This window comes from Martes martes (genome assembly GCF_963455335.1).
Source record: "Martes martes genome assembly, chromosome: 18".
Classification (NCBI taxonomy): Eukaryota; Metazoa; Chordata; class Mammalia; order Carnivora; family Mustelidae; genus Martes; species Martes martes.
This window is the reverse complement of record NC_137906.1, coordinates 387,808-396,625: the sequence shown is the minus strand read 5'-3', so window position 1 is coordinate 396,625 and position 8,818 is coordinate 387,808. Positions and strand designations below refer to the sequence as shown.

General features: G+C 44.8%; 2 protein-coding genes across 4 annotated transcripts in view; both read left to right on the top strand.

Annotated features, from left to right (window-relative positions):
• The window catches only part of SEPTIN14 (septin 14), a gene marked incomplete at both ends in the record, with an annotated part of 375,063 nt that overhangs the window by 80,580 nt on the left and 285,665 nt on the right, over positions 1-8,818 (top strand). The window lies entirely within an intron of this gene.
• PSPH (phosphoserine phosphatase) overlaps positions 1-8,818 on the top strand; it is a 42,075-nt gene that overhangs the window by 566 nt on the left and 32,691 nt on the right. Inside the window, exon 1 of one of the 3 annotated variants that reach the window (XM_080830914.1) lies at positions 112-278. The exons of 1 other annotated variant lie outside the window; for it this stretch is intronic. The gene's annotated coding sequence lies outside the window, so the exon portion shown is untranslated. Of the gene's footprint in view, positions 1-111; positions 279-8,818 lie in introns of those variants that run through there. One more of the 3 variants, XM_080830912.1, reaches the window with a different exon arrangement.

Sequence of the window (8,818 nt, the reverse complement as noted above, 5' to 3'; positions counted from 1 at the left end):
CCCCTGCGCGCCCGTGCGCCGCTACCATTGGGCCGCGGGTCGGCCAGCGCCGCTCACTGGGTGGCGGCCCCGACGGTCCCGCCCCTCGCGGCCGCCCGGCAGCCATTGCGCGGAGGAGGGCTCTATTACCCGGCAGTAAGGGCGGCGGTCGGGTGTCGGCGGCGGCGGGCTCCGGCTTTTCGGACCCGGACCTTGGGGACGGCGGCGGGGCCTGTGGGCCGCGCGCGTCCGGGCGTGACGGCAGAACGGGCGGCTCTCGTGGAGGCCTCTGGCCGCAGGTGTAGGGTGCCCCCCCCCCCGCGCGGTTTTCTCGGCGTCCTGTCCGCGCCGTCCTGTCCGCGCCGTCCTGTCCGCGGCGCTTTCTGGACTGCTGCGGGCTGGGAGGGGTTCTCGGTGCCGTGGGGATACGGCGGTGCGTCTGATCGTGTCTCTCGCCCAGTGCTCAGGGGTTCGAAGATGAAGAGCGCGGGCGCGCGGTGCCTTTTTAGCAAGCTGTTGGGTGAGGAGCAGCCGGGCGGGCGGCCCGCGCCTCCCAGGACGCGCTGCCCTCTAGGCGGGTGTTCTTCATTCGTTCAGTGGTCGGAGGGCGCCCTGCCGGACTGGATCCCAGCACCTGGGGGCCCGACCTGAGGGGAAGGCAGACGCTGCCCTGACGGAGCCACGCGGGCGCCCCCGAGGCGGGTTTTCGAGGCTGGAGTGGGGGGGATCCCGTTGTCGGCGAGGACCCCCTTTCACGACCAGTTCCGAAGGGTGCGTGCGGCCCTTTGGTTCCCGGTACTCAGCGCCCGTATTCGGTCCGCATTTTTGTGGGTCATGAGGAAAGTGTCAGAGGTCAAAGGGCCGAAGGGTGTGGTGAAAAGTGGGCTTCTTGCCCTTCCCTCAGCCTCCTCAGACTCCGCCGTCACCCTCGGAGTCTCCGAACTTCCGATGCTGCCCGAGTTGGCAGATAAGGCCAGGGAGGCGCGAGCGCTCCCCCGCGCGGATGCCGGTCTCTGGTGTATACGCAGTACGCAGTGCCCGTTTATTCGTCTCGGCGGTTTTCCGCAGCGGTAGGCGCAGGGACGCCGCCTTCCCGTTGACGGCTGCTGGTGTTCGCGGCGAGAGTGACGCGGTTGACCGGTCATTCGCTGGGCGACCCCTGGGTCGTTCCCGGTCTCTGGCTCTTCAGCTGCCGAGAATACCCTGGTGTGTCCTGCTCGGAAGTGGCTTTACGCTTGAGAACCGGAAAAGCCCGTACGCGTTTGAGTCGTAGCGTCACTTACTGGGCTGAGTACCTTCCTCGGGTGTGCGGACGGGCTGGCTGCTACGGGCGAGCGCGGGGAAGGTTGTGCGGTTTTCAGGCCTGTGCTTGCAGGTAGGGAAAGGGGGGTGGGTCTCCTGAGGTACAAAATGAAAGGGGCACCAAAAGCCAACATTGAGACCAATATTTTTTTTTAAAGATTTTATTTATTTATTTGACGGAGATGACAAGTAGGCAGAGAGGCAGGCAGAGAGAGAGGAGGAAGCAGGCTCCCCGCTGAGCAGAGAGCCCGATGCGGGGCTCGATCCCAGGACCCTGAGACCATGACCTGAGCGGAGGGCAGAGGCTTAACCCACTGACCCACCCAGGCACCCAAGACCGATAATATTTTAATGCAATATTTTTTAAAAAAATCAAAATTGATGCAAGAAATCCACGATGAATGGAATTTTATTTTTTATTTATTTTTAAAGATCTTATTTATTATTTGACAGAGACACAGCGAGAGAGGGAGCACAACCAGAGGGAGTGGGAGAGGGAGAAGCAGGCTTCCTGCCGAGCCAGGAGCCCAATAGTGGGGTTCGATCCCGGAACCCTGGGATCATGACCTGAGCCAAAGGCGGACGCTTAATAACTGAGCCACCCAGGTGCCCCTGAATGGAATTTTTATTAGGCATCTCCACTAACATGACACCAGACAGTCTCAGCAAAACAGATCCACATGATCCCTGTAGAGGCAGTCTGTTTGCATATAGCGTTCTGCTCGTCTCCACTGCCACACTTTGAAGCAAATTAATTGTTTTCATTATACCATGCAAAAGAATGTAGCAAGGGAGTGTTGCCTGTATGCTAATGTATGTGTAGAGTGGAAAACGCTAGAATGTCTTGGGAGAATTTCACACAAAGGGTCATGTGGGAGCAGCTCCATTTCAATCATAATTGAAGCAGTTGTGGCGACAGCAGATATTTACCCATTTGATTCCGGAGGGATTTCAATAAAGAATAAAATTTTGAGGAATGAGGAATAAAAATTTGAGGAATTTTGAGGCAAAGTGGTGGTAATAGAATCCTAGAGTCAAACAATTTGAGTTTGAATTCTAGTTTGGCAAAAAAAAAAAAAAAAAAAATTCTAATTTGACAATATGTACCATTAGGTGACCTTGGACAAGTTATTTAATTTTTTTTTATTCTATTTCCTAATCTATAAAGTAGGGATAAGTAACATCTTAGAAAAAATTAAATGAAATTGCATTTGTAAGTAACATGCTTTGTGTTATACCTGACATGGAAGGTGTGAAGTAATTGCCACTTTTGCATTCATATGGTATAATTACGCTATATAATTCTTTTTTTTTTAAAGCTATATAATTCTTATGGGACTTCACATGTAGTGTTTCATTCACTAATATGAATCCTTTGCCATTTAATAGGTCAGGTATAATTAAGCCAGTTTCATAGATGATTAAATCAACCCCAAAAGGTTAAATGACCAACAAGGTCATGCTGTGCTGTATGAGTAGAGGGTCAAAAACCTAAATTTCACCCTTGACTCCTCCCTTTGCCCCAGCCCCCCACATCCACTTACTCCCTGAACACTTTCACTTTCTAGATATATCCATTTTTCTCCATCCCCACTTCTACCACTCAGGTTTAGGCCATGATGATTTCTTACCTGTACAACTACTGTAGTGCCCTAAGTAATCATTCTGCCTTTCTTCCCCATGTTGCTACTGGAGCAATCTATCAAAAGTAAATCTATGAGCCACAGCTCTGCTTATAATCCCTGTTATCCTTAAGACCTTAGACTGAAATATAAACGTCTGAATTTGCTTCCAGAATCAGCAACACCTTGTGCCTACCCCTCTGGGTTAAAACCCTTTTCTCTTTTTCTCTTACTCACTGCATTCCCTGGTCATTCTGAATTTTTCAGTGCTAGGAACACTCTTCAAGGACCACTTCAGTCCTCATTCTTATCCCCATTCCCATCCAGTGTGTATAGAAATAAATAAAATGCCTAATCCTCAACAGGCATGGCCTACAAGGAGATAAACTTGTAAACAGGTGAATGACCATAAATTGTAAGATGTTATAGTTAAGAGAAATGAAGTACAGTGAGCACAGAGGTATTAGCTTTGGGCACCAAGGAAAGTTTCTTGGAGGAGATGAGGCTGATGGGATTTTGAAAGACACATAGATAATGTTTGCAAGAAGAGGACTTAGGAGAGTGATTCCAGACAGAGCAACAGTGAAAGGAACTGGCATGCCCGTTGAAAGGTGTATACTTAGGATGGAGAGAAGAAAGTTGCAAGAGACAAATCAGGAGAAGTAGTATTTCCTGGCTGTCATGTCCTGGTTAAGACACCTGGGCCAGCAGTGGGAACCTAACAAACTAGTGATGAAGATGACTCTGGAGGTGGGATGGAGGATGAACTAAGAGAGAACACTAAAGATAGGGCAATCAGAAAGAAGGATGTTGAAAAGTCTGTGCAAAGGTGATGAAGGCATATTTAATGACATAAAGAGGTGTTCTTGATAAGAGGGAAAAACATATTAAATGGTGTAAATTTTATGTTCTCATTTTTGTAACCACTCCCCATGTATCTATACCAAAACAAGGATATGCATCAGAATACTAACTATATTAAAAATCTCAGAATATTTTTATTTTTGCAAAGCTTCACAAATTTATGTAGCCACAAAAGGGAGATGCAGAAGTATATACATGGAAATATGAAATATACAAAGTGTGTCCAGTGTCTTGTTTTTAAGACTTCCAAGTGTATGTGTGTATATATGTATATATATCAATAAAGAACCAGAAGAATATACATCAACGTGTTTAACATTTTCTTACTATGTTTGCCAGTCTTATAGGTGAAAAATGGTATCTTAAAGTTTTGTTTATTGAGAGTGAAGGTGAGCCTGTATCTTAGATGTGACCTGTTTCTGTGAACTATTCATGCCTTTTGTCTGCTTTCCTGTTTGGTTTCTTGTGGATTTGTAGGAGCTGTTTATGTTTTCTGTGTTGCACTTAACTTGTCTCAATACTATTTGTACAGTAGTTTGTATGTGTGCCTTTTTTCCAATTAAAAATTTAAAAAATTCTTTTCCTGTAGTCACATGTATTTTTTTTTCCTTTTATGGGCATTAGATTTTGTGCTCTACTGTGTAAAACAGGCCTTATGCTCTTAAAAAGTATTCTTAAAATTCTTCCATGTTTTTTGTATTTTTAAGATTTTCGTTCTCATTTTAATCCTTGATTCATTTGAAATTTATTTTAGTAAGGAATGTGATAAGAATCTGTGGTATTATGAAAATATGTATTTGGTCTTTGTCCCTGGTTCCTGGCACAGAAGTCCTTAACTATTTCTGAGTGATGGGAGTAATTTTGTTATCCATAACAATTTCGTTTAGAATATACCTGAGCCTGTGCTAATGATGTAAGTTAAGGTGAGAACGCTAGATAGCCTCAGGATGGGGACTGCTCACTAGAAAGACTAAACAGTGATTACAGGGTGGGGATTCTAAGTCCCATGCCCCCATCCTCTGGGGGAGGCACGTGGACACCAGATAGTTTATAAAAATAGTTGAATAACCGGGGTGGGTAAACACATTGATATCCTGGTAGGGTGGTGTACCTAGAGGGCTTGGAAGCTCTGTGCTTCTTCCCCAGTACCTGGTCTTGTGCATTTCTTCCATTTGGTTTCTTCCTGAGTTGTATCCTTTATAATAAACCATAAACCTAAGTGAAGTGATTTCCCAAGTTCTGAGTCAGTCTCAAAAATTTTCAAACCTGGTTCACCTGGGCGGCTCAGTGGGTTAATGCCTCTGCCTTGGGCTCAGGTCATGATCCCGGGGTCCTGGGATCGAGCCCTGCATCGGGCTCTCTGCTCGGCAGGGAGCTTGCTTCCCTTCCTCTCTATCTGCCTGCCTCTCTGCCTACTTGTGATCTCTGTCAAATAAATAAATAAAATCTTTAAAAAATTTTTTTTCAAACCTGAGGTGGGAATTGTGGGAACCCCCAAATTTGCAGCCAAGTCAGACAGAAATGGAGGTAGCATGTAGACCTGGAACTTGTACCTGGAGTCTGAAGTGGAGGCAATCTTCTGGAAGTGAGCCCTTCACTGCAGGGTCTGGGCTAATTCCAGGTAGAATTGGAAGTGGATTGAGTTGCTGGATACCCAGTTGGTGTTGGAGAATCAAGAATGTTGGTATCTGAGGACTGAATTGGTTATCGGTATTTGGAAAGAGCTCACACAGAATCCAGTTTAAATTTTTTCCAGAATAATTCATATTTTCCACCACTAATATGTAATGCAATTATTAGCATATGCTACGTTCTCAAACGTACCTGGATCCACCTTGGACTAAATTCATAGCTAAGTCTATATAAGTAGGAGCACCATATTTTATTTACTATAGTTTCACAATATGTTTCAAAGTTTGGTAGAGCTGCATCCTCTTCAATCTTTCTTCAGAAGTTTTCTGGCTATTTTGCATGTTTGTTTTTCCTAAATGAAGTATAGAATTATATGGTTTTGAAAAATCTGTTCTTTTGGCCTACGCTTTCAGAAATAAGCATGTATTATTTTTTAAATAAAACACATGTTTTATAAGTGTGATATTCAAATCAAAGCAGTGGACATACAGATAGCAAAAGGCCAGGGGCTACAGGCATTCTTGACATAAAGTTGACAGAATTTTGAAACATGTACTACGTGGTCACCATTTCTAGTCTAGGAGTCTGAAGAGGTCAAAGAAATCCCAGAAGTGGGTCAGGTTTAGAATGGGTAGGTGGAATAATAGTATGGATTTGGGGTAATATTTTTTCTGTTATTGGCCATTCATTCTTTGAGTGTAGCAGAGTAGTGTGCTTGGGGTAAACATACGCACATGAACAGTGGAGGCTCTTTCCTGTAGAGCCTTCCTAGTCTATTAGACAAACATACAGTAGGACACACAATATACACAATGTTCTCTACAGCTATAATGGTATATTCTGAGTGCTGTGCTACTAGGGAAGACTTCCCAAAGCAAATCTTTTTTTATTTTTTTTTAAATCTTATTTATTTGACACAGAGAGATCACAAGTAGGCAGAGAGGCAGGCAGAGAGAGAGGGGGAAGCAGGCTCCCTGCTGAGCAGAGAGCCTGATGCGGGGCTGTATCCCAGGACCCCGAGTTTATGGCCTGAGCCGAAGGCAGAGGCTTTAACCCACTGAGCCACCCAGGCGCCCCGCAAATTTTTTTAAAAAAACTACTAAAAATATATATTTACTTATTAGAAAGATAATATATGATCATCATAGAAAAAACAAAAACAAAATTTTAAATAAATTCATAAACTTCCCTAAGAGATAACCATTTGTGATTGTTAATTTTATGTGTCCACTTGGCTGGGCCATGTTGGTTCCCAGATATTTGGTCAAATGTTATTCTGAATGTGGTTTTTTGGATGATATTAAAAATTGGTGGACTTCGAGAAAAGTAGGTTATTCTACATAATATGGGTGGGCCTCATTCAATCAGTTGAAGGCCTTAATAGAATAAAGACTGACCTCCCTATAGCAAGAAGGAATTGTGCCAGCAGACTGCCTTGGATGCAGACTGCGACTCCTCCCCTGGGTCTCCAGTCCGCCAGCCTGCACTGCAGGTTTTGGATTCGTGAAGCCTCCACAATCACATGAGCCAATTCCTTAAATTTCTCTTTTTTAATCTCAACGGTAGATAATGCCCTCGCTATGGATGGATATATAGATGTGTAGATGCATCCTGTTGGTTCTGTTTGGAGATTCCTGACTAATACGGATTTTGATACTAAGAGTGGTTCTAAGGGAGCAGAATCTTAAGGGTAAATTCTCTGAGTAGGCTCTGGGGTTTCTAGAATGGGCTCTCTGATCTGATCAGATTTTAAAGACGCTAAGGATTGTGTTTCCAGTAGTAAAGAGTAAAAGTAATGATAAAATCTGTGACATGATAGGAAAACAGGAATATGTGAAATACCACTATTGGATATTCCTAATCAAACACGAGGGGCAAGGATCTGGATTACTGTGTGTGATACCTTCAAACATTTTTGTCAAACCAACAAGTATAATGAAATTGCTGTTGCTTCTAATGTCACTGTGAACAAAGTAGGGGGAAAATGGACGAGATCAAGGGTTCAGAGTCCTGGCTCAAGAACAGTATAAATGATTGAGAGCTTCTATGTCTATGCTGAAAGATACTCCTAAAGCTGCAGAGCTGAGATTGCTGAAAACCAAACCCAGAATCTCATCGTGTTCGTAGCCAAATTATAACGTGAATTGAAAAGTGGAGGCATCGGCGAGGAAGGAATGGGATTCTGATATTTGGAATGGGGTGTATGAGAATGCCCTGATGAAGTTTGGGACACCGGGCCTGTAAATTCAGTTGTACTTTCTTTGCTGGTAGAAGCAGCCTGTCAACCCCTCTCTGTGGAGCTATATCCTGCATTGCACTAGGAAACTAATGGTCTGCCCCAAGACAGTTGCCTTGGAAGACACTGCTGATTCTTTTCAGAACCCACTCCCACCGCCCCTCTTTGCTTCTAGAACTATAACTAGACTAATATCCCAGTAGGTCCTGGAAGCACAAGTAGTTATATAAAGAAGTGGCCCAAATATTGATGGTCCTAACTCCGGCTGTCCTACCTTCTCTGTCCCAGCCTGCACCTGTGGCTTTATAGGAAGTTCCCTCTGATCAGATGACAGAGGAAGAGAAAACTTGGTCCTGGCGTACAAATGGTTCTGCAGAATATGCAGGCACCACCCAAAAGTGGGCAGCTGTGTACATCCATGAAGGCAGTGATAGAGGGAGATCCTCTCAATGGGCAGAACTTCAAGCAGTGCATCTGGTTACTCATTTTGCTTGGAAGGAGAAATGGCCTGATGAGTGATTATATACCAATTCATGGGCTGTGGCCAGTGGTTTGGCTGGGTGGTCAGGGACTTGGAAGGAACATGATTAGAAGGTTGCTGACAAGGAAGTCTGCAAAAGAGATACATTGATTTTTCTGAATGGGTGAAAAACATGAATATATCTGTGTCCCGTATAAATGCTCAGCAAAGGGTGACCACAGCAGAGGAGGATTTTAATAATAGCAGTTGGCCCCTAAAGCCACTGCTGTCTTTGCCCAGTGAGTGGCCATGGTGGCAGGTTGGAGGTTATGATGGGGTCAAGAACATGGACTTCATTCACCAAGGCTGACCTGGCTATAGCCATTGCCAAGTGCTCAGTCTGCAGAGACCAACACTGCATCTCTGATACGACTATTCATTGGAGTGATGAGCCAGCTACCTGATGGCAGGTTGATTACATTGGACCACTTCTGTCATGGAAGAGGCAATGATTTGTTTTTATTGGAATTGACACTCTGGACATGGGTTTATCTTCCTTGCACATAATGCTTCAGCCCAAACTAACATCTGTGGACTCACTGAATGCCTTATCCACCATCATGGTATTCCACACAGCGTTGCTTCTGGTGAAGGAACTCAACTTTATAGCAAATGAAGCTTGGCAATAGGCCCATGGTAATGGAATGCACTGGTCTTACAATG